This window comes from Sinohyriopsis cumingii, chromosome 17 (assembly GCF_028554795.1).
Source record: "Sinohyriopsis cumingii isolate HCF-2022 chromosome 17, ASM2855479v2, whole genome shotgun sequence".
Classification (NCBI taxonomy): domain Eukaryota; kingdom Metazoa; phylum Mollusca; class Bivalvia; order Unionida; family Unionidae; genus Sinohyriopsis; species Sinohyriopsis cumingii.
Genome location: NC_142977.1, coordinates 32748155 through 32755637, shown reverse-complemented (window position 1 = coordinate 32755637; position 7483 = coordinate 32748155).

Below are 7483 nucleotides of genomic sequence, written 5' to 3'. Positions count from 1 at the left end.
AAAGAGAATCAAAGGATTAAATTAAAACATAGCAAATAGTGATGATTCTTGCATAGCTACTTCATGTATAAATGCACGTTACACAAGGTACAGTTAATTTCCCATTAAAAATACCTTAAAGATCTTTGTTTTTGATAGGTATCATACCAACATCCTGTTTTTGATAAGTATCATACCACGTCCTGTTTTTGATAGGTATCATACCACGTCCTGTTTTTGATAGGTATCATACCAACATCCTGTTTTTGATAGGTATCATACCACGTCCTGTTTTTGATAGGTATCATACCAACATCCTGTTTTTGATAAGTATCATACCACGTCCTGTTTTTGATAGGTATCATACCAACATCCTGTTTTGATAGGTATCATACCAACATCCTGTTTTGATAGGTATCATACTAACATCCTGTTTTGATAGGTATCATACCAACATCCTGTTTTTGATAGGTATCATACCAACATCCTGTTTTTGATAGGTATCATACCAACATCCTGTTTTGATAGGTATCATACTAACATCCTGTTTTGATAGGTATCATACCAACATCCTGTTTTTGATAGGTATCATACCAACATCCTGTTTTTGATAGGTATCATACCAACATCCTGTTTTGATAGGTATCATACCAACATCCTGTTTTGATAGGTATCATACCACGTCCTGTTTTTGATAAGTATCATACTAACATCCTGTTTTGATAGGTATCATACCAACATCCTGTTTTGATAGGTATCATACCAACATCCTGTTTTTGATAGGTATCATACCAACATCCTGTTTTTGATAGGTATCATACCAACATCCTGTTTTGATAGGTATCATACCAACATCCTGTTTTGATAGGTATCATACCACGTCCTGTTTTTGATAAGTATCATACTAACATCCTGTTTTGATAGGTATCATACCAACATCCTGTTTTGATAGGTATCATACCAACATCCTGTTTTTGATAGGTATCATACTAACATCCTGTTTTGATAGGTATCATACCAACATCCTGTTTTTGATAGGTATCATACCAACATCCTGTTTTTGATAGGTACCATACCAACATCCTGTTTTTGATAGGTATCATACCAACATCCTGTTTTGATAGGTATCATACCAACATCCTGTTTTGATAGGTATCATACCAACATACTGTTTTGATAGGTATCATACTAACATCCTGTTTTGATAGGTATCATACCAACATCCTGTTTTTGATAGGTATCATACCAACATCCTGTTTTTGATAGGTATCATACCAACATCCTGTTTTGATAGGTATCATACTAACATCCTGTTTTGATAGGTATCATACCAACATCCTGTTTTTGATAGGTATCATACCAACATCCTGTTTTTGATAGGTATCATACCAACATCCTGTTTTGATAGGTATCATACCAACATCCTGTTTTGATAGGTATCATACCACGTCCTGTTTTTGATAAGTATCATACTAACATCCTGTTTTGATAGGTATCATACCAACATCCTGTTTTGATAGGTATCATACCAACATCCTGTTTTTGATAGGTATCATACCAACATCCTGTTTTTGATAGGTATCATACCAACATCCTGTTTTGATAGGTATCATACCAACATCCTGTTTTGATAGGTATCATACCACGTCCTGTTTTTGATAAGTATCATACTAACATCCTGTTTTGATAGGTATCATACTAACATCCTGTTTTGATAGGTATCATACCAACATCCTGTTTTTGATAGGTATCATACCAACATCCTGTTTTTGATAGGTATCATACCAACATCCTGTTTTGATAGGTATCATACCAACATCCTGTTTTTGATAGGTATCATACCAACATCCTGTTTTTGATAGGTATCATACCAACATCCTGTTTTTGATAGGTATCATACCACGTCCTGTTTTTGATAGGTATCATACCACGTCCTGTTTTTGATAGGTATCATACCACGTCCTGTTTTGATAGGTATCATACCACGTCCTGTTTTGATAGGTATCATACCAACATCCTGTTTTGATAGGTATCATACCACGTCCTGTTTTGATAGGTATCATAACACGTCCTGTTTTGATAGGTATCATACCAACATCCTGTTTTGATAGGTATCATACCACGTACTGTTTTTGATAAGTATCATACTAACATCCTGTTTTGATAGGTATCATACTAACATCCTGTTTTGATAGGTATCATACCAACATCCTGTTTTTGATAGGTATCATACCAACATCCTGTTTTTGATAGGTATCATACCAACATCCTGTTTTGATAGGTATCATACCAACATCCTGTTTTGATAGGTATCATACCAACATCCTGTTTTTGATAGGTATCATACCACATCCTGTTTTTGATAGGTATCATACCACGTCCTGTTTTGATAGGTATCATACCACGTCCTGTTTTTGATAGGTATCATACCACATCCTGTTTTTGATAGGTATCATACCAACATCCTGTTTTTGATAGGTATCATACCAACATCCTGTTTTTGATAGGTACCATACCAACACCGTTTTTGATAGGTACCATACCACATTCTGTTTTTGATAGGTATCACACCAACACCCTGTTTTTGATAGGACCATAGCAGCATCTTTGATTTTGATAAGTACAGTACCATACCAACATCCTGTTTTTGATAGGTACCATACCACATTTCTGTTTTTGATTGGCAGCATACCAACATCATGTTTTTGAGCACCATACCAACATCCTGTTTTTGATAGGTACCATACCACATTGTTTTTGATAGGTACCATACCACATTCTGTTTTGTTCAGACCTCTTTGATAGTAATGTATATATAATCGCAATGTAAATGATTTATAACTTATGACGAAGCTGAAATGTTTAGAAAAATGATTTATTGTTTCCATTTTTCTATATTATATCTATCTGGCTTTCTCCATCTCAGTCTATGTCACTATATATATATATATATATATATATATATATATATATATATATATATATATATATATATATTTAATAACATGACTTGTATAAATATAAAGCAATCAGATATGCCAGTACGTGTAATGTGATTCACCCATAGTATATGAATATGCATCTGATTATATTTCTCCTTCGAATACATTCTCTGATCATACTAATATGAGGGATACAATCCCCACTGCCTCCCCCCAAAAAAAGCCCTCCCACAGACAAAAAATCATCTTTTCTATGTTGTTAAAGGGCAATAACTCTTGTCCATTATCTCCTTTGCCACAGAAAACTGACAAAATCATTCATGTTACCTCCAGAAATCCTTTGGAAATTTGTGCTACATTTCATCAAATCCATGGAGGATTTTTTGTTTTTTTTGAATGTATGAAGGATTATTCTACAGGTGGTATACATTATTTTTTTTATGCAGACCATAATAATGTTAATTTTTTTAACCTACATGGACTTAGTTTTTACATTTTCTGGGCACGTGGTTCTACATAACTACATTATAACGGAACATGCTGAAATGTTTGTTCTTGCACACTGCCTATTTACATATCATCCCTGGCATAGTGGGTGTCTCTGGCATTATTAACATAGTTAAATATTCATTTGTTCTTTCTTTTCTAGTGGTGATTTCAGAATTAACAATGATGACAAAGTGTGCTACATTCCAAAATTCATCATTGGCTACTTGTATGAAGACCAGTTGGTCAGAGAATACGCGGCACAGTACCAAGAAAAACTACACTAAACAGGGGGAGATTGAGAGTACTAATGTTTTGATCATTCACTTTACATTGAGTCTTTGGCCAGCCTGGTTGGTGGTGCCTTTTGAACCCCTCCACCAAAGAAGACAGTGAATATTACTTACTACTACCATTATAACTGGGGAAATGTAGGAAGCTGTTGTCTTCTCCACTACTATCTATGCTATCTTTGTTTACAGGTACATCATTTGGACGTCTTTTCCACTACTATCTATGCCATCTCTGTTTACAGGTACATCATTTGGATGTCTTCTCCACTACTATCTATGCCATCTCTGTTTACAGGTACATCATTTGGAACAAGCAACAGAGTTCATTAGTTCTGGCCAATTTTTTCCCCGCCTTCCATCTTCTGTTTAGTCAAGAATTTTGACACTTGGGGGGGGGGAGTTTCTACCCATTTCTAGGCAGACTGAATGTCCGAGCATGACTTTCGGGCCTGTATGTCTGGGTGCATGGGGTTCTTAAATTACATGCATGAGCTATGTTGTCTAGCCACATCTCAGTTTTGATGCCACATTGTCTGCCGACTATCCAGCTGTCAAGCTTTTGATCCATACTGTTTAATGACCATACAGCATTCAAATTTTATCATCCTAGGTCTTGTCGAGTTGAGCCTTGTAACATTGTCAGGGATGTTAGTGACAGATCAGAGGGATCTGCCTAACATTACCAGCCATCTGTACATTCAATGTCCGTACTGGTTGAGTTTGATTTCGACAAGTTGTTCATACCAATTTGATGATACATCTTGTAGATATGGCTAGCCATTTACTCATGGCTTACCCTCTTGGACAGTACTGTGTCAGTCTTAGAGATGATAGCCATGCCTTTTCTATGCCTCCGGAAATCATTCATCTGCATATTGATTTTGCTCCCAGCCGCCAGGACAACCCATACTCTGAGTGTGGGGATAAAGCTATGGTAGTTCCTACCGAGTATAAAGAAATTGTGAGGTGTTGCTGTACTTGAATATTTGCTACGTCCCTCTTATATACAAGCATACAAGGTCAAGGCCTCAGTTGATTTTATCGACAAGGAAGTTGGTCCTTCTTTCCATCTTCTCCCCATGTCAGAAATTATACCAAGGAAATTGCAGAGTCCATCTGCCATGATCAATGACCCAAGCAATACCAAAACCATTTTCTGAGAGTCAACTACCAGCATTCTTTGCGATCGCACTGGTATACAAACCATTCTGATGCCATTTTCACAGATCTAACATTTTACAAGAAGTATGCTGTAGTCGATCTGACCTCACCTTCTTTCTCTGATGTGGATGACGATGTTCTGCACACCGCTTTGAACTCGTTGGCATTATAAAGTCCATGTATTCACTGTTGTTGGACTCGGCGTCTCTGGCACTTTAAAAGCTTATGAACACTGCTAGAAATGCATACACATAGGAGTCAGTAGCTAGAATATTAAAGGTAATTATTAGGGCAGCCCACCACGTAATGGCAAATGCTTTATTGGCTTCCACAAACTTTCATCTTGTGTGATAGTATGCAGGTTAGGCTTAAACTAGCTCAAGCCACATCCTACTCTGACCATGTACAATGTACACACCAAATAGCAACAGAATATATCAAATGGTTCTGAGTTACACTGCAGTGGAGATTTTAAATTTATGGGAAAAGGGCAAAAATTTCATGAAACTGGACCTGAAAAGTTGAAAGCTTGACAATCAATGTGTAATGGGCAATTCACCTACCAAATATCCAATCATCTTGTCTGCAGTGTGACAGTTTATAGCAATGTCTAGCACTGGGGCATCATGCCGCAGACATGTAGCATCAAGTCCCACCCAGTCACATTATCCTGAAACCAGGCCAACAAGTTCCAACACTAACCTCTTAATGCCGAGTGCCAAGCGAGGTAACTGCTGGTACCATTTTTATAAGTCTTTGGTATGACTTGACCAGAGTTTGAACCTGCAACCTCCTGCATCTGAGGTGGTTGCTCTAGCTACTTGGCCACCGGAGCAGTCTTTGATGGCTATAAGTGTGAGCAGAGGGACCAAATGACTGACTGATGACCAATAGAAACGGCAATTACATCAGGGCTGCTGCGTTCTGATGAAAGACCCTAACTTTAGCAAAAAAAACATTTTGGTAAAAATTGGTATTCTTACAAAATCTGTATGCATGCAAATATTGTTTGATTCACATTAATTTTGTGCATGAAATTCTTCCACAAATTCCATGGAAAATGAACATAAATGTAAAATTATGTTTATAATCTACTATAAAAACAGAAATTATATATAGACTTGAACATGCAAAGCACAAATCCTATCTGATGTACTCCTCATATACATAAATCTTGCCCAATTAAATCGAAATGTTTTCTCTCTAATGTATTGCAGTTATGAGTTAATATACTTGAGTTATTTATGTGAACTGTGCAATTAGATCTAACTAACTGGCAATACACAATACACTCTACATCTTGGGTGCTGGTGTAAGGAAGATTTTGAGATGGTATACATAAATCATCCTGAAGAAACCACCAACCTTGGATGGGAAACCACAAATCCTTGCATTCCTGATACCAGGATTGAACATAAAACTGCAGAGGTATCAAATGAGCATGTTTCCAGTGTGCAATAATGGCCTAATGCACATTTATTAAAAATATTATTCAATATTTCTAAGAACAACAGTTAGAAGAAGCTCATTATTATAATTATTTACATCCCTATTCACTTTCAATGTTCATATAGAAAGGGACTGACATTCTACTGTCCAGAAAGACATTTTACAAACTTGCAATAAATCCATTTCTTCCCTCATTTTGTTCTTTTAAACTGCTAATAATCCAAGCATATGAGATACTTTTCAGAACCTTGTACATATTGAATCAATTGTAAAAACAGGTCTGACCTGATATGATCATATGTGCAGTAAATGTTCTAAGTCACTTTGAATTTGAACTTCATAGATAAATGAAACATTGTCAAGACATCCCCATGTGCCAAGTTTTAAAAAAAATCAATTAAACACTGTCAAGACATCCCCATATGCCAAGTTTTTAAAAAAATCAATGAGACACTGTCAAGACATCCCCATATGCCAAGTTTTAATAAAAGTCAATGAGACATTCTCAAGATATCCCCATATGCCAAGTTTAAAAAAAAAATCAATGAGACATTGTCAAAACATCCCCATATGCCAAGTTTAAAAAAAATATAAATAATTAATATCTGCTTTAACTTCTGTAATCAATTTTAGTTTAAAAGTTCAAGTTATGACCTCTGTACTGTCACTCATTCAAGGTAATCTTCACTTAAATCCATCAATCATGTTTTACAAAACTTATTGTGTCATCATGCACACAAGCTATTATAAATAAAAACACACACCATGACCTTTAATCAAAATGAATGTTGAACAGGTGCTAAGAACTTTTTGCTGAAATATAATAAATATGTCTGGTCAGTTGGTGCATGTGCTGGAGGTCAGATTATCAGGTTTAATTTGGACGAACCTCATGTTGTGCAAGTCCAGCAGTGAATCTTCCACAATATGACAAGCCCTTTAGATTAAGAAACAATAACAAGATTTTCAATCATTGTGGCCATGATAAAAGTCAAATTTGCACAATTTTCATCAGGAACCAACTACATATCTGCAATTAATGTATTGTAAGTTGATAAAATATTCATTCAAGTGGAGTTGCAATAACATCATTTTCAAGGCAGTACCATGCCAACCTTGTTCAAGATCCGATCAGCATAATTGTAGGTAATATTTCATATCAAAATGTCTATA